Source organism: Mustela nigripes, chromosome 3 (genome assembly GCF_022355385.1).
Source record: "Mustela nigripes isolate SB6536 chromosome 3, MUSNIG.SB6536, whole genome shotgun sequence".
Lineage (NCBI taxonomy): Eukaryota > Metazoa > Chordata > Mammalia > Carnivora > Mustelidae > Mustela > Mustela nigripes.
In genome coordinates, this window is record NC_081559.1 from 123,787,118 (window position 1) to 123,812,518 (window position 25,401).

The 25,401-nt window shown below is 38.0% G+C and overlaps 1 pseudogene; it reads right to left on the minus strand.

The window, feature by feature from the left end:
* Window positions 1-18,462: 18,462 nt before the first annotated feature.
* Window positions 18,463-23,654, minus strand: LOC132014541 (small ribosomal subunit protein uS8-like; annotated as a pseudogene).
* Between the last annotated feature and the right edge of the window lie 1,747 nt (window positions 23,655-25,401).

Consider the following 25,401-nt stretch of genomic DNA (forward strand, 5'->3'; position numbering starts at 1 on the left):
CAACTTAATTTTAAGCAAGTTATGTTTTTTAATGTTAATAAGGTATAGACTATTTTTAGAATAAATCTTACAAAAGAGGCACAGGGTCTTAACAGAGAACATTAAAAAATGTTAATGAAAAACACTTAAACCTAATAAATGGAAAACACAATCTCTAGTTTAATTACTTCCTGTGATGTCATTTATCTTGTTCCTCTATCTCCTGCATTTTCTAGAAACTGGAATATATATCTTAAGTCTTGATAGATTCAAATTAAATATATTTTGGGCTAGATTATGTCATTAGGTGGTATTTCAACTTTATATTCCATCACATAAACATATCTAGCTATCCCCACCATGAGTGAAGCTACAAATAACCACTGAATTAGGGTGATTGACCACTTGATTGGAATGATCTTCAGGTTCTTATTAGTTACTATTGGTAAGAAGTTATTTGTATGCTCCTTATAAAATTTCTTCTTTTTTTAAAAGATTTTATTTATTTATTTATTTGACAGACATATCACAAGTAGGCAGAGAGACAGGCAGAGAGAGAGAGGGGGAAGCAGCCTCCCTGCTGTGCAGAAAGCCCGATGTGGGGCTCAATCCCAGAACCCTGGGATCATGACCTGAGCAGAAGGCAGAGGCTTTAACCCACTGAGCCACCCAGGTGCCCTGCTCCTTATAAAATTTCTAACAAAAGTAAAGAGTCTAATGACATTTCCCTGTTTTCACTGACAAATATCGTCCATTTCTTTTGCTAATACAAAAATATTTCAAATTCAGGCTTTTCATATCATGTGTTTAAAAAATAATGGTGATCCTCTAATTCACAGATCATACAACCAATCCCATGCAGCCAGTTTGTAAGAATTAACTCACATCCTCCACAGAGAAATAATTTCCCCATATTTTGAAGATAGAGATTTGGGGCTGTAGTCTGGCTTTTGCTTCTAGGACCCCTGATTAGCTCATCGCCCCCTTCTTGCTCCTGACCAGCTTCCCTTTGGGTTGTGACACCATGCTCACTGGGCACAGGGAAACCACCCCTCCAGGACCTCCATGTCCCCTTGTCCAACAGAAGTGGCATGTACTGTATACTGGCTGCTCAGTAATGTCCATGTGCTAGAACATTCTCTTGCCAACCACACCATGCTGCAGTGTTGCTGTGAGTTCTGATTGTCACTCATCTGGCTTTCTGGTTCTGGGCTGGGTTGGGCATGCTGTCAGACTCAGCCCAAATCAGATCTTAAGAGGAGCCAGAGATGGGGGCGCCTGGGTGGCTCAGTGGGTTAAAGCCTCTGCCTTCGGCTCAGGTCATGATCTCCGGTCCTGGGATCCAGCCCCGCATCGGGCTCTCTGCTCATCAGGGAGCCTGCTTCCTCCTCTCTCTCTGCCTGCCTCTCTGCCTACTTGTGATCTCTGTCTGTCAAATAAATAAATAAATAAAATCTTAAAAAAAAAAAAAAAAAAAGAGGAGCCAGAGATGAGCTGTGCTCAGTCTGAGGTAACCATCCTGAGGACTCTGAAAGCCTCATGTCTTGCCCGGCTGCCCCACAGATGGAAGACAGGAGTATCTCCTGGCATTCAAGTCATTGATGGCAACCTATTTGGGAAGTTATAAGTTTGTGCAAAGGCTGCAAGCTGAAAAAGTTCAGGTGTTTGAGGGACTCCTGAGTAGTTTGACTTTTATTTTATTTTACTTTATATATTTTTAAATGTTTTTCAAATCCTATTTAAATTCTAGTTAGTTACCATACAATGCAATGTTGGTTGCAGGAGTATAATTCAGTGACTCATACTTACGTGCAATACCCAGTGCTCATCATCACAAGTGCTCTTCTTTATCCCCAGTCCTCCACACCCCTCCCTCCATCAACCCTCAGTTTGCTCTCAGTCTTTAAGAGTCTCATATGGTTTGTTTCCCTGTCTCTTTTTCTCTGTTTCTTCCCCCTCCCATATGTTCATCTGTTTGGCTTCTTAAATTCCATAGATGAGTGAATTCATATGGTGTATTTGTCTTTCTGTGACTGACACTGACCTATTTTGCTTAGCACAATACATTCCAGTTCCATCCACGTCGTTGCCTATGGCAAGATTTCATTCCTTCTGATGGCTGAGTAGTATTCCATTGTGCGTGTATGCCACATCTTCTTCATCCATTCATCAGTCGAACAGCTTGTATTTTTTAAAAGTGATTTTTGGAATTGTCTTGAAGAAATTTGACAGCCACACCAGAGAACTAGTCGTGTTAGAAAATAATATTGCCCCTTTGGACTTAAACCTTATTTAATAACCTGACTTTGACTTGTTTTTGGTTGTTTACAAAATCAAATCACATTTCCCACCTGCAGGACCTGCAGAGAAGGCAAAAAATATTAATTGAATCACTGCATGAAAACATCCACCAAGGAAACAATTTCCACAATTGAGGCAGTGCTAAAGGAGAAATTTTAAATAGGTTTTGAGCAACAGCAAATCCCTAGAATAAATGCACATGCTCCAGTTTACCTGGAATTCTTGAGGGAATTCCTTTGCATATGATCCACAGCACAGAGCTGTGTATGGATACACAGTAAAATTGTTTTTAAAACAATTGTGTTTGTACTTACTTGTACAAGTACAATTGTACTTATATCTTCCATGGCTCCCATGTTCATGGGATGGGCTCAACAATTTAAAATGTTGCCGTAAAATTACATAAGGACCTAGCAAAAACCCTTCAGACATTCACTTCTAACTCTATCATTCTTTTAGTATGTACTTTGTTTTCTATAGATATTAGAACTCAGAAATTTTTTTTAAACATGCTCATGAAAAATCCGTCTAGAGATGGTGGTCTTGCTTGCACAAAATGACGTAATAGAACAATAAGGTTGAAATGTATACCTTTTTCCAACTCTAAAGCTCTTATCTGATAATACATTTATTGGAAGATTAGACCCAATGAATATCTTAGCAGATATCCTAGAAACTAACACACTGTAAGATCTTATGAAGAAAAGCAGTTACATTTCTATTAAGAATTAAAGATCAGAAAATGCTCATTTTAATTTTTGTCCTGCTATCAACTGAATGCATTGAAATTAATGTGAATTTCTTGAAATTAATTGAAATGAAAGTGAATTTCTAAACCTCATTTTTCTTATCTGTACAGTAGAGATGTACATTTATCACATGGATTAAGTGAAAAACTAACATACATACCGTGTTAGGTATTGCATTTATATTAATGACTATTTTTATTGTGTTGTGTGAATTTATGAAGCAAAATGTTTTTTCTCAGTTCCTGGATTGTCATGTTTTTGGCTTCTCATTTTCAAAGCTGTGATTTGTTTGCCTTAGTGCCATGTTCAAATAATAGAAAGCAAGTGAGTATTTTGATAATGGCTGAAGGAAACGGGTTTTATCTACCTGGATCCAGTGCTCCAAATTAAAAATTGCAATGATAGAGCAATTTATTATAGCTGTAGGTAGCAAACTGCTTCATAAAATTGTAAAAAGATATTGCTGGAAAAGATGACTTGTGGATAGCACAGTCTTAGCAATTGTTATTTTATTTGGCATATATTGTGTAACATTAATCTCCAACATTTCTATGTGTAGCTGAGCAAATTAGGGGAGGAGGTAAGATGCAATAGAGGTGCTTGGCCTAGGGCACTTGGAGGCTTCAAAGGAGGGCAGAGTTGGAACAAGTGGAGAAGATAGGAGAGAGAATCCTAGGACAAGGCAGAGAGACAGGAAGGAGCCCGTCAGTGAAGATAGCCATCAGGGTGCAATGTGGTGTGACTGTGGAATTGATCTGCCTTGAGAAGTCTCTGGTAGTGTGGGTCAGGGGAAGCGGGAGTGAGGAGGAAGGAAGGGGACTGATCAGCCACATGAGTTGGTGGGAGTGGTTGTCTTTGGGAAAGCTGCTGGTCACTCAGGGTAGTGTGACACAGGGAGCATTGACTTCTATATGCCGCCTTGGTTCTGCAATGTCCACTCCCACAGGGAGCTAGATGCCTCCAAGAAGACTTGTGCAGAGATGTGGTGAGAAGAATTTTTTTTGTTCTTCAAGTATAGTGTGTTTGTTTTTTAACTTCACATACCCCAGACAACATGTGGGAATCAGACAGAAGGTGAGCATGTTGGGATCATCACTATCACTTGCCCAACCCATTGTTGTTCCCTAGAGGATGACACACACTCATTCATTAGCTAATGGACACTCACTTAGGACAAGTTCTTCAGCTCCTTGCTGTATGACCTTCAAATAGATTTGCTTCTTTCACTTCCAGTGTGTCTGATTTTGCGCAGGACATCTTGCCAAACCCTTAAGGAAGCTTGTTTCGTTGACTACTCCTTTCTCCAATGTACTGTTAGTCTTTGCCTCTCAACTGTTTCTTTGCCCTCATATTGCATTTCTAAGCATAAAAACTTGCTTGTTTTCTCTCTTGTGTTTAAAAGAGCACTTTCTTGGGGCAGCTGGGTGGCTCAGTCAGTTAAGCATCTGACTTTTGATTTCATCTTAGGTCATGATCTCAGCTTCGTGAGACTGAGCCCCACATCAGCCTTTGGGTTCATCAGGAAATTTGCTTGAGATTCTCTCCCTCTCTCTCTCTCACTGCCCACTCCCACTCTTTTTCTCTCTTTAAAATAAATAAACAAATCTTTAAAAAAATAAAAGATAAAAGAGCACTTTCTTAAGTCTGTAATAACTCTTCTCTCTGCCTAACTTCTCTCCTAACTTTATCTTATCTTCCCAGTTAAGATTGTTGAAGAATGGTTTAACAAGAATGGTTGGCCTTTTCTCATCTCCTATGAATTCTTTTTTTTTTTTTTTTTAAAGATTTTATTTATTTATTTGACAGTCAGTGATCACAAGTAGGCAGAGAGGCAGGCAGAGAGAGAGGAGGAAGCAGGCTCCCCGCTGAGCAGAGAGCCCGATGTGGGGCTTGATCCCAGGACCCTGAGATCATGACCTGAGCTGAAGGCAGAGGCTTTAAACCACTGAGCCACCCAGGTGCCCTCATCTCCTATGAATTCTTATTCCACTGCCATTTTGATTTTGTTCTTAGCACTCTAGGGAAATCATACTTGTTAAAGTCAGCAATAACTTTTTAGATGAAAAGCCAAGAAACTCTTTTCAGTCCTTATATTACTTGTCGTGTCTGCAGTATTGGACGCTGTTGACTGTGCCCTCTTTCTAGGAATTGTCCCTGAAATTTTTTTCTTGCCTTTCCATTGTTCCTTCTTACTCTATCTCCTGGGCTTTTCTTTCTCCACCTGTCTCTTAAATGGTGATATTCTCTATGGTTTTGTCTGTGTCTTATCTGAGGTTACACATCTACTTTAAGACTTTACCTTTATTCATCTATCAATTATTCCTAAATCTTTATTTTTAGTTCAGGCTCCTCCTCTGTCTTCTTGAGCATATCTCAATTTGTATGTGCTCCAGGCACCTCTAACTTAGCCTGTGTTCAACTACTTTAGTCATCTTCTCTTCAAATCTGCCTTTGCTCCTGTATCCACTCTCAGGGACTGACAGACATCTGGAAATTTTCCTTTTTAAATTTTAAATTTAGCCATTCTAAGGGATATGCAGTGGCATCTTCTAATTGAGTTCATACTTCCCTGATGACTTAATGATGTTGAACTTCTTTTCATGAGCTTTTTGGTCATTCATATTTTTTGTGATGTGTCAACTAAATACTTTGCCCATTTTTATTTGATTGTTTATTTTTATTTTTTTTTAAAGATTAGAGAGGCAGGCAGAGAGAGAGGGGGAAGCAGGCTCCCTGCTGAGCAGAGAGTCCGATGTGGGGCTCAATCTCAGGACCCTTGGATCATGACCCGAGCCAAAGGCAGAGGCTTAACCCACTGAGCCACCCAGGTGCCCCTGATTGTTTATTTTTTAGGATTGAATTATCAGAGCTCTTTTTATGTTCTGGTTATAAATCTTTCATCATAAATACATTCTGTGAATAGTAAATGTTTTCTTGCAATGTCAAGTTTGTCTTGTTATTTTCTTAACCATGTCTTTTGAAGAGCCAAAGATTTGTGTCTTATCTAAGAAATCTTTGTTTACCCTCAGGTAGTAAAGACACGCTCCTCTTTTCTTCTAGAAGTTTTATAGTTTTAGTTGTTATGTTTAGTTATTTGCTGTATACCAAGTTAATAGTTAATATTTGTGTCTGTGATAAGCGTCAAAGTTAATTTTTTTTCCCAAAATGGATATACAGTGTTTCAAAACTATTTATTGAAAAGACTATACTTTTCCCAATGGATTATCTTGGAAACTTGGTCAAAAATCACTTGGCTACAAAGATCACTTGGATCTATTTCAAATTCTCTATTTGATTCTTTGTTCTGCTGATCAACATGTCTATCTGTAAGCTAACATTTCACACTGTCTTGATTACTATAGCTTTATATTAAGTCTTGAAATCAAACTATAAACCCTCTAATTTTGGTCTTCTTTTTATGTAATTGTTTTAGCCAGTGTGGGTTCTTTACATTTCTATATAAACTTTAGAATTAATTCATTAATTTCCACAGAAATGCCTGCTGGGATCTTGATTGGACTGAATTAAATCTTAGAAGAATTTTGGGACAATTGATATCTTAATATCTGTCTTCCAATCCATGTATCTGGTACATCTTTCCATTTATTCAGGTCTTTGATTTTTCTCAGCAATGTTTTATAGTTCTAAGTGTGTAGGTATTGCGCATATTTTGTAAAATTTGTTCCAAAGCATTTAACCCATTTTGATCTCTTTCAAATCATATTATTTTAAAGCTTATTTCCCAGTTGTTTGTTACTACTTCTATTTTGTTTTTAATAGAAGGACAAACTCTCATACTGATAGTGCATTTCTCCTCTCCTAGCCTGTAGGTGACTTTCCAGAATTTTCTTTTTATTCTTCTTCTTATGTAGGCACATGTATTTGTGTATAAAAGTCACTCAATAAAAGTTTCTTGAATGAAGATATCATTTTCAAGATCAAGTTCATTTTGGTTTAGTTTCCAAAGACCATTAAAAAACACTCAGAATTTAAAACTCTGGAAATTCTCCTAGCTTGAGCTATATCTGAAAAGCAGAGTGAAGTGATTTGACAATTACTTGACTGATTTGAAAAATGTGGACATATCTCCAGTTGATTGGCATCCAAATTATCTATTGTTCATCTTAACAAGATAAGTGTCAAATCGCATCTCACTTGTGTTATCTCAGGAGAGAAGCCTGAAAAAGATAAAAGGGATGGTAACAAGTGATTCTAAATCCACAGTACTGCACACAGATGTAGGGAGTAGGGACTGATGTAGCTCAGGACCATTATAGCAACTTCAGGGTAATAGAATCTCAGGGTAGAATTAGACGTGTAGTTGGTTCAGATGAAAGTAGGTTCCTTCCCAATCTTGAGTTTCCATGGTTGTTGGACGAGATTATAGATATATCTTAATTAAAAAAAAAACCCATCAACTAGAGATAAAATAATTTTTTATATTTACTGTTTTAATTACTAACCTCTTTATTAATATATTTTACCTGCTTGCTCCCCAGAGTCATAGGACTTTGCAAGCTCTAATGTCTGGGAAATCAAATTAGAAACTTGCTTGTTAATCTGTGACCACCTCCATCTTTTCAGATCTCTACCTCCCATCCATCATCATGTCCTGGTGTATCTACCTTTTCAGCATCTCCTGAATTCCTCACCTCCTCCCTTTCACCATCCTCACTGCTTGTATGCGGGCCCTCGATGCTTCTTGGATGGATCACTTTCACCAGCTTGCTATGTGTCATGTTGTGGTCATGTTCCAGAGAAGACAGAAGCAAGGCAGGAGAGCAGAGGTGGGGAGAAGGAAATCTTTCTGCACAAAAGGCAAGAACGATATTTCGGGAGCAAAATAGAGCAGGGGTCCCTGAAGACCATGCTTGCATCCTTGGCATTTGGACTTCGCACTTTATTTTTAATTCTCTTTCTCAGTTTCAGCTTTGATTTTCTTTTCTTTTTTTTTTTTTTTTAAGATTTTATTTATTTATTTGACAGACAGAGGTGAGAGAGGGAGAAGCAGGCTCCCTGCTGAGCAGAGAGCCTGATGTGGAGCTCGATCCCAGGGCCCTGAGACCATGACCTGAGCCTAAGGCAGAGGCTAAACTCACTGAGCCACCCAGGTGCTCCTACAGCTTTGATTTTCTTTCACCACTTTATTCCTATCAGTGTGCAAGCAGTTTGCCACCAGTTTGCCACCGCAAAGTTTATAGTTTAAATAGTATAACTTTTCAAATCTTTTAAATGGATGTATTTGGGAGAGGAGGGGGCAGAAATTTCAGTTTGACACCTTAAACTACCTCCTGCTGCAGAGAACTGCTTGGTCAAAAGCACCTAGGTTTGGAAAATCTTCATTTGCGACATCCGTAATAATTATCTGTGCAATTTCAGAGCTGCAATGGCCCACCAGTCAAACAAAGAGACCTCAAATTTATTAACCATTTCAAACATTTTAAAAGACAGACACTGTTTCTTTGACTTGTGGGAAGAAAAACCTTAGCTATTGGCAGTACACAGCCACATATATAGAATTAGAACGTCCAGAGTGATGCTATGTGATCATAAACCTCAACAAAAGAATCTAAACATCCCTTGGGTAAGGCTTCATATGCTTGTCAAAATGAAAATCAATTTAGAAGCTGAGAACATGATAGTGTTTTACCTGTATGTGTACGTGTGTGTATGTACATGGGTATATGGTGAGAAGGAAGGCCAAGGTTCTTTTTCTATCACTTACTCAGTGCAAGAAAAGTAAGAGAAAATTGGGCTATGCCCAAATTATTTCCCCTTGTATCATGAGTATATGGATAAGCTGAACCTGATATGCATACATCTAACCACAGCCGGTAGCCATGGATCTTGAATAGGATTGTATTCACCTCAACGGGGGCACCTGTTAAATAAATGTGCAGATCCTAGGCCTGTGCCCACACAGTGATGCTGGAGATCTGGAGTGGAGCACAGGAGTATGCACAATAATGAGGTCTCCAGCTGATTCCCCTGCTGTTGGGCCATCTGATTATACTTACAGAAATGGTGTATCTACAGGAAACACACACACACACAGACACACACACACAGATGGATGCGGCCTGGTCTAATGATCTAACCTCTGGACCTTTGAGTACATGGCTGCATTGATGGCCCTGAATAGAACCTTGAAAGTCACACACACACACACACACACACACACCCCATACTCACACACACCAAATACACACACCACACATATGTGCACACATATATACATAAACACCTACACATACATCGACACACAGCACACTCACACACATCAAAACATCAGCCACACACATAGACACACAGCACACACATACATACCACACACATACTTCATTTGTCACACACACATAGACCTAGTACCCCATATGCACACACACACACGTGCATTTTGTTTTTTCATTTAAAATACGAGGAAAACACCACTCATCACCAAACAGCAGAATGTGAGAGAATAATGGTCTTTTTCAAGTCTCTTGACATCCCTAAAAGGAAAGTGCAAATCAAGGAGATGAGCTCATCTCTGAGCCCTTCCCAGAACCTGCTCATTTTTATCCTAATGAAGGACAAACTCTATTTTTATTATAATGAAGACAAGGCAGATTCCAAAGCTCTCTTTAAAATGTTAATATATGTCCTACAGATGCGTGGTCTTATTTCACATTTACTCTCTTCGGGGTTGGGGAAACTAAATGGTGCTGCAGTGGGCGAAGAAAAGAAAACTGGGTGAAATCATGTCAAACAGGAGGTAGGAGCTGGAGTGAATTCAGAGCAGGGCTCTTGGGCTTTGTGGTGGGACAATTGGGGTTGGATTCTTGGTCCTGGCTCTGCTGCTTATGGCCTTGACTGAATGCATAACCTCTCCCATCTTCTTCTGCAAAGGAGCATAATTGTAGTACTTCATAAGATTGTTCTAAGGAGCATAATTGTAGTACTTCATGCAGGGCTAGAAGCAGGGCTAGAAGCATAGTTAAGAGTAGGCAGATTTTTAATAATAAGTAGAATGATGCCTGATACCACTGAAGCTCCCATGACTTTTTCAGCAACCCCTACCACACCTGTCAGCTTTCTGAGTGCAGGTGAGTGACCAGAAGAAGAGGGGGAGGAGCTGAGAGAGTGTGATTATAGAGAGGATAAGACAGAGAGACTGGGGGAGGAAGGGGAAGTGTCTTGGTGCGGTCTCCTGCTCCCCCTGGATCACTGGGTATGGCCTCATGCTCCCGGGGAGGGGGGGCTGCTTCAAACCACATCACCTGCAAATAGATCCTGCCAATCGTGGTCTTATTGGGGGGCCAGGCGGCCAATTTTATTTGCTGTAATCTTCAAAGGCACGAATTGATCAGTTCTACAACTCCTGCTTTTCATCAGAGTAGCAGTGAACATTTAACTTCAGATGGCTTGAGTATTAGAAGCAGCTTTGAATGCAACTTCTTTTCTTTCTCGGAATTCAGGGGCCATAAAAACTGGGCAGGAGGAGCCCTCTGATCCAGTTCTTTATAGTAGAGTTCACAAAATAGTGACCAGCAGTTGGAAATTAGCCCACAGAGATGTTTTGCTTGGATCCTAAGGTATATTTTAAAATTTTAATTGCTGTCCAGTATTAAAGAATAAGAAATCTTATGTAAAAGTATGAACTCCCAGCTTATTTTGGAAATCAGATCTGGCTCTTGTCCAGGCTCGCATTCTTATTTAGACCTACAGGTAGGGGCCGAGTTGTGGCTCTCCTGGGAGGGACATGGGTCCTTCAGGTGGCCAGGCCCTGCTGGGTCTGTGGTATACATTCTAATCTTCCTGAAGTTTTTGGCACTTTAATGCTGGCTTTACAAGCTTTTTTATTTTTATTTTTCCCAACTGAGATATGACTGACTTATACTAGTTTCAGGTATACAGCAAACATTCTGAATCAGTAGTTGTATTTATTGGGAAATGATCACCACAATAAGTATGGTTACCATCTGCCAACTTACATAGTTACAAAACAATTTTTTTCTTTTGATAAGAACTTTTAAGATCTATTCTCTTAGCCACTTTCCAATACGAGAGCATCATTGGCTATAGTCCCCATGCTGTATGTTACATTCTCATGACTTACATATTGTATAATTGGAAGTTTGCCCTTTTTTTGACCCTCTTCACCCATTTCACCCTTCTACCCACCCACTCCCTTTCTGGCAACTACCAGTCTGTTCTCTGTAGCTATGAGCTTGGTGTTTTTTGTTTTTAATTTAATTTACCTTAATTTAATTTTATTTTTAAAGATTTTATTTATTTATTTGACAGAGAGAGAGAGAGAGAGATCACAAGTAGGCCCAGAGGCAGGCAGAGAGGAAGGGAAGCAGACTCCCTGCTGAGCAGAGAGCACCATGTGGGGCTCAATCCCAGGACCCTGAGATCATGACCTGAGCCAAAGGCAGAGACTTTAACCCACTGAGCCACCCAGGCGCCCCTGTTTTTAATTTTAGTTTCCACAGGTGAGTGAGATCATACAGTATTTGTCTTTCTTTGCCTGACTTACTTCACTTAGCACAGAGCCTTCAAGGCCCATCCATGTTTCCAAATGGATGTGTGACAATATTTCATTCTTTTTTATGACTAATGTTCCATTTTGTGTGTATGCTGTACATATATATTTATATTATATATTACCATATATAATAGATTTATTCATCTCTTGGTAAACAGTTAAGGTGTGTCCGTATCCTGGCTGTAGTAAATAACATCCCAGTAAATGTGAGGGTACGGATGCCTTTTTGAATTAGTATTTTTATTTTCTTGGATAAATGGCCAGAAGCAGAATTGCCAGATCATGTAGTAGTTCTATTTTTAATTTTTTGGAGGAATCTCCATACTGGTTTCCTCATAGCTACACCAGTCTATGTTTATACCGACAGTGTGTATAAGGGTACCCTCTACATCCTCACCAATACTTCTTATTTGTCTTTTTGATGACAACCATTTTAAGAGGTATAAGGAGATATCTCATTGTGGTTTTGATTTGTATTTTCTTGATGATAAGTGATGTTGAACATCTTTTCATGTGTCTGTTGGCCATCTGGATGTCTTCCTTGGAAGAATGTCTACTCAGCTCCTTTACCATTTTTTAATCAGATATTTTTCTTTTGTTGTTGAATTGTATAAATTCTTTGTTTATTTTGGATATTAACCCCTTAGGATATTATCAGATATGATATCATATCAGATATGTGATTTGAAAATATTTTCTCTCATTCAGTAGGTTGTCATAGTTAATTTCATTGATGTTTCCTTTGCTGTACAGAAGCTTTTCAGTTTGATGTAGTACCATTTATTTATTTTTGCTTTTGGTGTCAGATTTAAAAAAAAAAACACATCCCCAAGACCTATGTGAAGGAGCTTACTGCCTGTATTTTCTTCTATAAGTTTTATGGTTTCAGGTCTTACATTCAAACCTTTAATTCATTCTGAGTTAATTTTTGTATAGGATGTAAGATAGTGGTCCAATTTCAGTCTTTTGAATGTAGTTGTTCAGTTTTCCCAACTCTTTTCTTTAAGACTCTCTTTTCTCTATTGTAGATTCTTAGTTCCTTTGTCTTAATTTAACTGACTAGGGATGCCTGGATGGCTTAGTGGGTTAAGCATCTGCTTTTGGCTCAGGTTGTAATCCCAGGGTCCTCACATAGAGTCCCCCATCTGGCTCTCTGCTCAGGCGGAAGCCTGCTTCTCACTCTGATGTTTACTCCCCCTGCTTGTGCTCTCTCTCTCACTCTCTCTCTCTCTGTTTGGCAAATAAATAAATCAAATCTTAAATAATAATAATTTAACTGACCATATATGCATGGTTTTATTTCTGGGCTTTCTATCATTTTCCATTGATCTGCGTGTTGGTTTTAATGCCAATACCATACTGTTTTGACTACCATAGTTCTGTAATGTAGTTTGAGGTCAAGGAGTGTGATGCCTTCAGCTTTGTGTTTTTTCAGAGTTGCTTTTGCTATTGGGTCTTTTGTGGTCTCACACAAATTTGGGGATTATTTGTTCTACTTCTGTGAAAAATGATATTGAAATTTCAGCAGGGATTTCAGTGAAACTATAGATTGCTTTGGGTAATACGAACATTTTAACAATATGAATTCTCCTAACCCATGAGCATGGAATATCTTTCTATTTATTTTTGTCTTCCTCAATTTCTTTAATTAATCCTTTAGTTTTCAGTGTACAGGTCTTTTACTTCCTATTTTAAATTTATTCCTGGGTATTTTATTCCTTTTGATGCAGTTGTCAATGAGATTGTTTTCTTAACTTCTCTTTCTGGTAGTTCATTATTATGTCTAGAAATGCAATAGATTTTGGCATATTGATTTTTTTGTCTTGCTACTGTACTGAACTTATTTATTAGTTATAACACTTTTTGGTGTCAGTTTATTTATACAGCTCTGACTAAATGTACTTCTTTACTTTGAAGAAATTATTTAATTTTCTAAGAATTTCAGCTATTATGCTTTGACTACTATCCCTTCCCATCCACTCTGTTCTTTACCTGTGTAACTTCAATTAATGTGTGCTGGAAATTTTAGTTCTATAGAGTGTTTACAAAGCCAGAAAACATAGTATATACTAATTTTAAAAAAGATATCAAGTTCATTAAGGAATACATTATATTCTCTTGGTGTTTTGTTTGATGAGTTTTGACAAATATTTGCCCTCATGTAATTGCTATGACAGTGAAGATGTAAAAAAATGCCTAGCGCTCCAATAAATTTCCTCATGTTCTTTTCTATTTAATTGTTTCCATGACCCTGAGCTCTTGGAAATAACTGCTGTGGTTTCTATCTCTATCCCTTTACCTTTTCGAGAATGTTGAAAAACTGAATCATAGAGTATGTAGCTTTTTGCATTTGGTTTCTTTCATATGCTTTTGAGATTCATCTAAGTTGTGGCCTATATCCATAGTTAATATGTTTTAATATATTGCCTAGTGTCTTCCATTGTGTATGAGTGTATCTGTTCATTTATACATTCACCAGTGATGGATGTTTTAGTTGTTTCTGATTTTTAATGAATACAAATGAAATTGCTGCAAACATTTACATACTTTTTTTTTTAATTGCTCTCAGTTAAATAAAATTAAGAGTAGGGCTGCTGGGATATTACTGTAACTTCTCAGGTGTGGGATGCCTTATGGATGTTATAAGAAATCAATAAGCCATTTTCCAAAATAGTTATACCATTTTCTTTTCCCATCAGCAATGTAGGAGACTATATTTACTCTGCATCTTTGCTAGCCCTTTGTATTGTCAGTTAAAAATTTAAAGCAAAAATTATTCGGTAAATTATTTAAATCTTTTATTCATCTTTAAAATGAGTAAAATGTTCAAGGGCACTTGGGTAGCTCAGTCAGTTAAGTGTCTGACTCTTGGTTTTGGCTCACGGTTGTGATCTCAGGGTCATGAGGTCTAGTCCCATGTCAGGCTCCTTGATGGGTGTGGAGCCTGCTTAGGCTTTCTCTCTGTTCCTTCCTCCTCCTTCTCTCAAGGAAATAAATAATCTCTCTTTAAAAAAAGTAAAATGAGTTGTTCATGTTCTTATTATTAAATTGAAATAGTTCTTTATATACTTCATAGCCATGTCCTTTTCTAAGTATATGTTTTGAAAATATTTCCTCCCAGTTTGTGAATGGTCTTTTAATTTTCCTTACAGCATCTTTTAAAGAGCATAACTTTTGATTTTAATGGAGTCAAAATTATTAATTTTTTCTTTTTTTGTGCTCTTTGTTACCTAAGAAACCTTAGTCTGACCCAAACTTATTTTTAAACAGCAGAATAGTTATATCAAAATATATATGATTGAGCAGGTGGGGAAAATATATGACTCATATGTTTTTCTTCAACCTCCGGACAGACACATTTTCAGGTTAAAAAAATAATCTCTAAATTTAAAGCAATGAGTCTGATCTTTAGTCAAGAAAGAATGCTTATACAGGAATTCAGTAAAGTGTCAGGATATAAAATCAATGCACAGAAATCAGTTGCATTTCTCTACACCAATAGCAAGACAGAAAAAAAGGGAAATTAAGAAGTCAATCCCATTTACAATTGCACCCAAAACCATAAGATACCTAGGAATAAACCTAACCAAAGAGACACAGAATCTATACTCAGAAAACTATAAAGTACTCATGAAAGAAATTGAGGAAGACACAAAGAAATGGAAAAATGTTCCATGCTCCTGGATTGGAAGAATAAATATTGTGAAAATGTCTATGCTACCTAAAGCAATCTACACATTTAATGCAATTCCTATCAAAGTACCATCCATCTTTTTCAAAGAAATGGAACAAATAATTCTAAAATTTATATGGAACCAGAAAAGACCTCGAATAGCTAAAGGGATATTGAAAAAGAAAGCCAATGTTGGTGGCATCACAATCCCGGACTTCAAGCTCTATTACAAAGCTGTCATCATCAAGACAGCATGGTACTGGCACAAAAACAGACCCATAGATCAATGGAACAGAATAGAGAGCCCAGAAATAGACTCTCAACTCTATGGTCAACTAATCTTCGACAAAGCAGGAAAGAATGTCCAATGGAAAAAAGACAGCCTCTTCAATAAATGGTGCTGGGAAAATTGGACAGCCACATGCAGAAAAATGAAATTGGACCATTTCCTTACACCACACACAAAAATAGACTCAAAATGGATGAAGGACCTCAATGTGCGAAAGGAATCCATCAAAATCCTTGAGGAGAACACAGGCAGCAACCTCTTTGACCTCAGCCGCAGCAACATCTTCCTAGGAACAACGCAAAAGGCAAGGGAAGCAAGGGCAAAAATGAACTATTGGGATTTCATCAAGATCAAAAGCTTTTGCACAGCAAAGGAAACAGTTAACAAAATCAAAAGACAACTGACAGAATGGGAGAAGATATTTGCAAACGACATATCAGATAAAGGACTAGTGTCCAGAGTCTATAAAGAACTTAGCAAACTCAACACCCAAAGAACAAATAATCCAATCAAGAAATGGGCAGAGGACATGAACAGACATTTCTGCAAAGAAGACATCCAGATGGCCAACAGACACATGAAAAAGTGCTCCATATCACTCGGCATCAGGGAAATACAAATCAAAACCACAATGCGATATCACCTCACACCAGTCAGAATGGCTAAAATCAACTAGTCAGGAAATGACAGATGCTGGCGAGGATGCGGAGAAAGGGGAACCCTCCTACACTGTTGGTGGGAATGCAAGCTGGTGCAGCCACTCTGGAAAACAGCATGGAGGTTCCTCAAAATGTTGAAAATAGAACTGCCCTATGACCCAGCAATTGCACTATTGGGTATTTACCCTAAAGATACAAACGTAGTGATCCAAAGGGGCACGTGTACCCGAATGTTTATAGCAGCAATGTCCACAATAGCCAAACTATGGAAAGAACCTAGATGTCCATCAACAGATGAATGGATCAAGAAGATGTGGTATATATACACAATGGAATACTATGCAGCCATCAAAAGAAATGAAATCTTGCCATTTGCAACAACATGGATGGAACTAGAGCGTATCATGCTTAGCGAAATAAGTCAAACAGCGAAAGACAACTATCATATGATCTCCCTGATGTGAGGAAGTGGTGATGCAACATGGGGGCTTAAGTGGGTACGAGAAGAATAAATGAAAGAAGATGGGATTGGGAGGGAGACAAACCATAAGTGACTCTTAATCTCACAAAACAAACTGAGGGTTGCTGGGGGGAGGGGGTTTGGGAGAAGGGGGTGGTATTATGGACATTGGGGAGGGTATGTGTTTTGGTGAGTGCTGTGAAGTGTGTAAACCTGGTGATTCACAGACCTGTACCCCTGGGGATAAAAATATATGTTTATAAAAAATAAAAAATTATATTAAAAAAGAAAAAAAAGAAAGAATGCAACATATATGCTGTTTTTCTTCTATGTTCCCAGGTTTTGGGGACAGTCAGGTGTATTTTCTTTGCTCAGGCTAACAATTGACCTAGTGCTTTATATTTAGGAATGCATTTCAGGTATGTAGTCTCCCATTTCATAACCACACTTTCATATTTTCTATCGTTTTTATCTCTTTGGGTTCCATCTTGTACCATTTCCTCAGAGTCCTCTTCCAAATTGCCCAATCTCTTTAGCTGTTGTATTTTGTTCACTGGATTTTTTTATTTTTATGTTAAAGTTTATACTTTGTTTTTCATTTGGAGAATTTTTTAAGGTTTCCTTATTCATTTTTTCAAACTGTTCTGTTTGCTTTTTAAAAATTTTTTTAAAGATCCAGGTCATTTAATTTTCTCTTTAATCACTTAGAACATTTTTGTTTTGGAATCTCTTTTAGGTTTTTCAATGAATTTGAGTTCTTTGGGGGACAACTTATATTTCATGAAATGTTCCCTATCCCCCTTCTGTGACCTGTTTTTTCATATCGTCTGTAGCGTTTTATAGTGAGTTGATTTGTTACAGAAGCATTTATTTGTATATTTATGTGTATGTGTTTATTCTGTGGAAGTACTCTAGGCTGGGAAAGTGACATCACACAGCACTTTTGTGCTAGCTTGCCAATGGGTCCTGGTGGTATCAGTGGTCCCAGAGTGGTGTTTATCTTAATTTATTGATTTATTTCTTAAAATTTCTGTGCATGCAGGGATCTCACTGAATTCTCCTTCCACCTAAGATCGACTGGAGGCAACACTTCTTCCTGTGTGGGTGTCAGAATTCCCATATGTGATCTAAAACCTTTCCTATGCCCCCTAGAAACACCACGTTCCCCTTAGTGTTTGGATTTTGATTTCATTCTCAGTATTGGACAAGTAAAGAGTTTCCTGTATTTTAAACTTGATTATATATTTGAAAATACTCTTTAGATACTTATCTCATATTTTATGTGGTTTGAGCAGAAACCAGGGACTCTACAGGGTTGGTTTGCCATATTGCTAAAAATCCACTCTTCTTAAAGATTCTGTTTTCTGATTAAAAACACCCTCAGAGTTTGGTCTCTAGATTTCCTTGTTTATTTGTTTGTTTATGTCTTGCCTCCAGTGTTTTCAATCAAGTGCTGGATTGTTTTCCAGAAGAGGGAAAGATGAATCCTCCTGTTTGAAACTTGCAATTTTCATGAAATCTAAATAAATTCTTTAAAAAAATTCCCCTCCAGCCCATTGCATCCCCCGCCATCTAAATCTCTTTCCTTCAATTCACATCTCTGTTCCCAGTTAAATAGTTTAAGCACTTTAGGTTTACTCATTGACTTTACCTTTATTTTCTTGTGGAAACACTCCCCTGCGTTATCAGAATCACTAACCCGGCACAGCCTTTCCCTGCATATTTTTTCTTCTTCTTTCCCCATCAAATGCTTAGTGTGAAAATATCATCATAATCTGCATATTGGTTATACACTTGGAGATTTGTAGAGAACAGAGCATTTTTATTTGAGTACTTCTTGTATATCTGGTTCTACTTCAGTGGAATGCTGTGTAACGTACTCTGGAGTAACATGTGGGAAAGTGTGGAAGATGCCTCCATCCATAAGGATCTTAGCACCCAGTTGAAGAGGAGAGCTTTTAAAGCAAAGAATTTTATAACCATATGAGACAACATGTAATCAAGTGCTACGACATTGAAGATAAGCACACAAGGAAAGGGGAGGGCCCTACAGAGGTGAGAGGTTGAGGAAGGCTCTCCAGGAGCTGAGTTAGACCTGAAGACACTGAAGGGTTTGGGGGTGGCCAGTTCTCACATTCTTACAGGGAGAGTGACGCATTCAATAGGGTGTGTGTGGAAGGCTCAGTAAAGAAACTCAAACATCTCCCACCCGAGCCCCAGAAAGTAAACAATACCCAAGGAAATCACTTCTGCAAACAAAACAACTCCGTGATTCTCTTGAGTAACTCCATAAGGAGTACTTTTGCAGCTGGTTTAATTGGCAGCTACATTTTGTTTGGTGAAACAAAAACCAACAGGCAATCATTCTATTTACTGATATTAACTCAGAAAGATCTCTAACCATAACATTTTCACTTTGTCTTACACGTTTTAAGACACGCTAAAGTGGACTTTTTCGTTATAAAAGACTTTAGAATGTACACTTATAAATTCTTTTTTCTTCTAGGTTAAAATCTAGTACTTGTTTGGGAAACAAAATGCAAGACACATGCAGGTTGCTGAAAGGGAAAAAGGGGCAGTACAAATCAGACCACTCCAGCTGGGGCACCTGGGTGGCTCAGTTGGTTAAGCAGTTGCCTTCAGCTCAGATCATGATCTCAGGGTCCTAGGATTGAGCCCCACATGGACTCCCTGCTCAGTGGGGAGTCTACTTCTCCCTCCTTTCTTCCTCATCCTCCTCTCTCTCTCAAATAAAATAAAATCTTAAAAAAAAAAAAAAAAGAACGCTCCTTCTTCCCAGAACTTCCTTCCTTCCTCTGAACTCCTCTTCCAAAAATTATTTCTCTTTTGCCAGCCATTGGAAATTAATTTTGCTCTCAAATAAACTTAGTTTTATTTGCATTCTTTAAGCAGTCTCAGGTTTGGTGGGAGAAGATAAGCATTTGTAGAGACCAGCATGTTTCCCTGCAAAGGGTTATCCTTAGGATTTCCATGCCTTTCCTGTTACTACCATTCATATCTCTGTATATCTTGCTGAAGCCAAAGGGAGTTCCACATTCTGCCCTGGATTTTGTATGAGTCTTGTCATTCAAGAGCAAGAGCAAATTGCTGGCAAGCTGTGATACACATGTTTATAATCACTGACATTTACAGTGCTACAAATAAAAGATGCATTCTTTCTACACACGTATATTGAGGATGGTTAGAAAAATCTGTTTTGCGTTAGGCTTCCTCCCTTTGATATGTGTTTCCAATTGTTAACCAAATGCTGCTTTAATTTTGTTTGTAGGAAGCTGAACTGACACCAAATGAAAACAGCCCGTTGTTTGGACTGTTTCCTACACTTGGCTTTCCCTGAGGTTGGTATCACCAACATTCAGAAATTCAGGAATAAGCCACCTGTCAGATGAAGAAAAACCCAGCAAGCTGCTGCTACTATGTTTTTCTAATGTGCTGGCATGGAGACTTAATTAGTGTATGGAATGTGCTTTTGCACGGGAATTAAAGAAATGTATCACAAATTTAGGAACCAGTGTGACATGTAGCAGCTGTATAGTAATCGTATAGCAAGCCTAGTGGCCTTTTTCTTTTTCTTTCTTTCTTTCTTTTTTTTTTTTTTCTTATGGATGGTCAGCTTTAAGCAAACTTCTACTGCTTTCTCAGTTTTCTTTGTTCTCTTTTCGTGTACACTTCTTGCTCACAAGTAACTCATTTTCTTAGGAAATTTCCCAGTCATGGGTCTGGGCACTTAACCTGTTTTTTTGCTTACCTTCTCCCCTCCATGTTCATCTCTTCATGTCTGGACCTTACACCTCCCAACATTTTTCAGAGACTGCTCTCCGCCTAGCTGCCCATCCCCCTGGCCAGGGTTGACCTGGCTCTGTGTGCAAGTAATGTCTTACTAACTCCTTCCTAATCATAGCAGAGGCACCCATCCATCTGTAAGTTCTGAACTTGGATTCCTAGTCTTTGTTCTTCTACTCTTCTTCATTACCCTGTGAATTCTACTCTTGAGCTTTCTCTGGTGGCTCATTCCTTCCTGTCTTCTATAGAGAGTGGAGGGATTAACACAGGCATATTTTACTTGGCATTTTCCTTCTTGTTTTTCTTCAGTGACTTCTTCAGCATGGAAACATCTTAGTTTTTCTAGCACTGCCCCATAGATGACCACACTAATTCCTGGGAGTTGTAGCAATTCAGGGCATGAAGGCCTCACATGGAATCATCAGTTTTGATTCTTGATTGAGATAGCAAGTCTCCAGAAGAGTTTCTCTGAAGTCATTTGGGTTTTAATGAGGTCAAAATAACCAGGACATGGAAATTGATACTATTGTCATAAATAAAGAATAGAACGCATTTTGGGTCTTATTAGCAAGTAGACAGATGGACTGTTCTTTGTCATAAAACAAAGAACCTTCCTTTAATCTTTTTCTTAATTGTATTTTGCCTGAACTGTTTTGTAGCTATTTTTATCTATAATCTGTATTAGGAACTAAATACATCTATTTCAATCTCTTAACTAAGATTTATAGTAAAACAAATTTATTTCTTATTAGTTTGTTCTTTGATTCATGGCATACTATTGGAAAGATGACCTCCATGGTGAGTCATTCTCTACATGCCCATTCAGGAGGCACTGTGGAAGAACACTGAGCCATTATCAAAAAGGGGCCACAGTTTCTCTTTTTCTAACCTGATAATCCAATTCTCAAGTCCAAGACAGGAGGAAAAAAAAGTAAGGGATCTCTTTCCCTTGCCCCAGCTCCTTACCATCTCTATCCGTACCCTCCAGTCTATAGGTTGGGATAGGAGAGGATAGAAGTAAGATGTAGACTTCCAATTTTTCAGTCACTTATTCCAGTTATTCTAGGCCAACTGATTATTATTGTGTGTAGTGTTCTGTGTTTTCTCTATAAACCCCAGTTCAGACTCAAGTGCTCAGTCATCAGCCTGTCTGGATAGCAAGTTCACTGGAAGGATGCTCTTATATCTTCCATATGCTTGGAATAGACTCATAAATAATGGATGCTCATTAAATATTTTATGTTATTGAGGCCACTGAGGTTCCTAGCATGCTAGTTACTAAAGCCTGCTCACTGCTTACAATAGCTCTGTTACTACATCAGCCAAGTCCAAGGCTCAGACCTGCAGGTTGGGCTCTAATCAGCCTGTTAGGTTGGAGCTGCCACGTCTTTCCATGTGGCTTGACACAGAAGAGAAGACAGGAAGCAGTAGTCAAAGTGTCAGGACTGAAAGCTCAGAGGAATGGGTGACTGCTGACATGAACTCCGGTCCTGGGTTCACACAGGGTGTTCATACCAACTGTCACACACTGGTTCACACAGGGTGTTCATACCAACTCCAAGCCCTGCCTCCTGCCTGCTCTTCTTTTTCTTGACTGGCATTCTGGGGTAGCACTCCTTGGTTTCTATCATAGCAGTCTTTCAGCATCCTCTGGGCTCTATGATTCAGGCCCTGAAGTTTATTTATTAGCCTTTTTTGTTTCTGCCCGAGTTTAAAAATTAAATGTCTTGTGACTTTTTTTTCTTTCATTGAAAGTTTCTTTCAATGCAGCCTGACCTATTAGGAAGAAAAAACTAAGAAATCTAACTTATATTCTTGGTTCTGTTATTAAATGGGCAACCTTAGAAAAATCTTTCCTGGGACACCTGGGTGGCTCAGTTGGTTAAGCCGCTGCCTTCGGCTTAGGTCATGATCCCAGGGTGCTGGGATTGAGTCCCGCATGGGGCTCCTTGCTCGGCAGGGAGCCTGCTTCTCTCTCTGCTTCTGCCTGCCACTCTGCCTGCTTGTGCGCTCTCTCTCTCTGACAAATAAATAAATAAAATCTTTTTAAAGAAAGCAGGATGTATGATATCCTTGTCTTAAAAAAAAAAAAAAAAAAAAGAAAGAAAGCAGGAAATATCTTTCCTAAGGAAAACTTTTCTACTCCTGGAATCCATATTGAAAAATGACTTTGGTGGTGTGAAATGGTTAATGAGCATGTATAATATACTGGATACTGTGTGGGGCATTTTCACGAGGGTCTCCTATCCTAAACATCTGGAACATCTGCAACAGGATAAGAACTTGAATAGTGCAGGCTGATTCCTGAGAGCCATACCATATATGGTCTATTATAACCTTAGGATACTCTGAGGCCAGCAAGATTGGGGAAAAGTTTTAATTAGAGCTTTACTATATAGATGAAGATATTGAAATCCAGAGAAAGAAATGACTTGCTTAAGGTTATACAGATATTTAGTGGGAGATCAGGGATGGGAACACAGTGTCCCAGCTTCTAGCCTAATATTTTTTCCACTATGCATCTTCCCTATGATTCTGAATAATTTTGGACTATGCAGCCCTGTCAATGGATATATTGTGCAATATATCTTCTTATTCATGTGCTACGTAATCTATGCTTACTTTAAAAATTTTTAATGTAAATTCTTTCAATCATATATGAAAATAGAGAATAGAAAAATAAAACTTCATATGTGGAATATCAGCTAGAATCGTTACCAACATTTGGCTTTTCTTTGGTTTCATTTATTTTCCTTTTTTCATTGTTAAGTTTTTGTTTGTTTGTTTGTTTGTTTACATTGAGACATTTTATTTGCCCGGATGCATTACATCCTGAGAAAAAGAATCCCAGGATTTTCTGTCTTTTGTGTTTTCATCTTGCTTCTTCATGGTCCATGATGGCAACTGGGGTTATCAGTACAATGAAACCAAAGTAGCGGGCTGGGAGCAGATTGTTCTGTTGTTTTTCTAGATCTTTGAGTTGATCATTCTACATTTGTTTAACCTGCTGAAGGGGTTCACAACAATTTTCCCAGCTCTGTGATCATGAATGATTTCAAATTCACCCATGTAACTTTGCTTCATCATCACAGCTAGATACCAGATGATGACTTTGGAGTACGGACTAATAAGAACCTAGCATTTGCCTCTATTTTCAGCACTGTTAATGCTTCTGAGATCATCTGCCAGGACATTCATGGGCACCATTATGGCGGCATGGAAAGATGCTAATTTTCAAGTATTTTATTTATTTATTTATTTATTTATTTATTTGACACAGAGAGAGAGAGACCACAAGTAGGCAGAGAGGTAGGCAGAGAGAGAGGGCGAAGCAGGCTACCCACTGAGCAGAGAGCCCAATGAGGGGCTCAATCCCAGGACCCTGAGATCATGACCTGAGCCGAAGGCAGAGGCTTAACCCACTGAGCCACCCAGGCGCTTGATTTTGAAGTATTTTAAAACAAATCTCACACCATATCATTTCTCCTACAACTACTAGAGTATGTATTTCTAACAGTTACGAGATACCATCTTCATACTTCATGAAATTAACAATAAGTTATCAATATTACCCAATATGCATTCTATATTTAGTTTTTCCTCAATTTTTCTCTAAAAAGTTACTTGTAACAGTAACAAATTAGAGTCAAAATAAGGAGACTTGCATTTCATTTGCTGTGCTATGTTTTGTAAAGATTTTTTTTAAATGTTTCATAAATCTCCATGCTTATTTTTTCCCTGCTATTTATGGGTTAAAGAAATAAAGTGATTTTTTTCTGTACAATTTCTTGTACTGTAGACTCAGTCAATTGCAACCTGGAGATATTGTTTAATATATATTCCATATATGTCCTATAAACTGACAGATGTATCTAGAGGCTCAATTTGATTACAAGTTTATTTTGGGGGAAAGACCATGTTGTGGATGTTGTTGTGTACTTCCAAACTGCATCACAAGATGTGATAGTAACACCGAGTTATACCACTTCTAGTGATGTTAAAATTGGCTGATGAGTTTAGGTAATGTAAGTCTGATCTAACCATGATAAAGTTCCCCATCTGTTTCTCACCCAAGGGTTTTAACTACCTTTGCCCAAATCAATGATGTCAACAAGGATGATAAAGTTCTGATTTTTTTTCTCCTGCATTGACTGATAAGAACTTTTACATAAAGAACTTTTCCTCATCAACTATTTGTCTACTTTAAAATACAATACATACAAGAAAGGCAAGTTAAATGCCTTTATTTTCAATTTTCATAATAATAAATCAGTATGCTAGCAATAGTGTTCAATGAGACATTATCATTTTGGAGTTTTAAGAACTCAGGGAGCTTACATATTTAATGTGTTTTAAACTATGCATTAGTAATGTTTTTGGTGTTCAAATTGTCAATGGCTAGCAAAAGCTTCCTCAAGTTAGTCCTGTGTTTGACACAACCACCTTTGCTTTCTGGCATAATTGATGTCTCAGAATCTTGTTGTACATACGCTGTCTTAAACCCGAAATTGACCATTTCTCCAACGAGTCCTAATTCATTTTAGTGATAAACATTACTCAGAATGTGTTATTAGTTTATAAGGGTCATTATTGTCTCTATTTTTTTTAATAAGCAAGAATTAGAATGATATTATTAATTTATGTAATAGATTACATGGTTTTTACTTAACTTTCAGGAGTTTATATCTGTATCTCTCTTTCTCTTTTTACACACAAGAATCTTGGTATCTGATGCTTCCATAGCTCATTCCTAATCCTCCTGGCAGTCAACACAGAGGAGACTGGGAACTTTTTGGGATTCTTCTGAACTATACTCATACCTCTCTTTTTCTGGGTCCTTAACACTATGTTCCATATGCAACAAGCACTTGATTCTTTGTTGAATTGAACTGGAGTCCAAGTTTTTTTTTTTTTTTTAAGATTTTATTTGCTCTTTGAGAGAGAGACAGATGGAGCA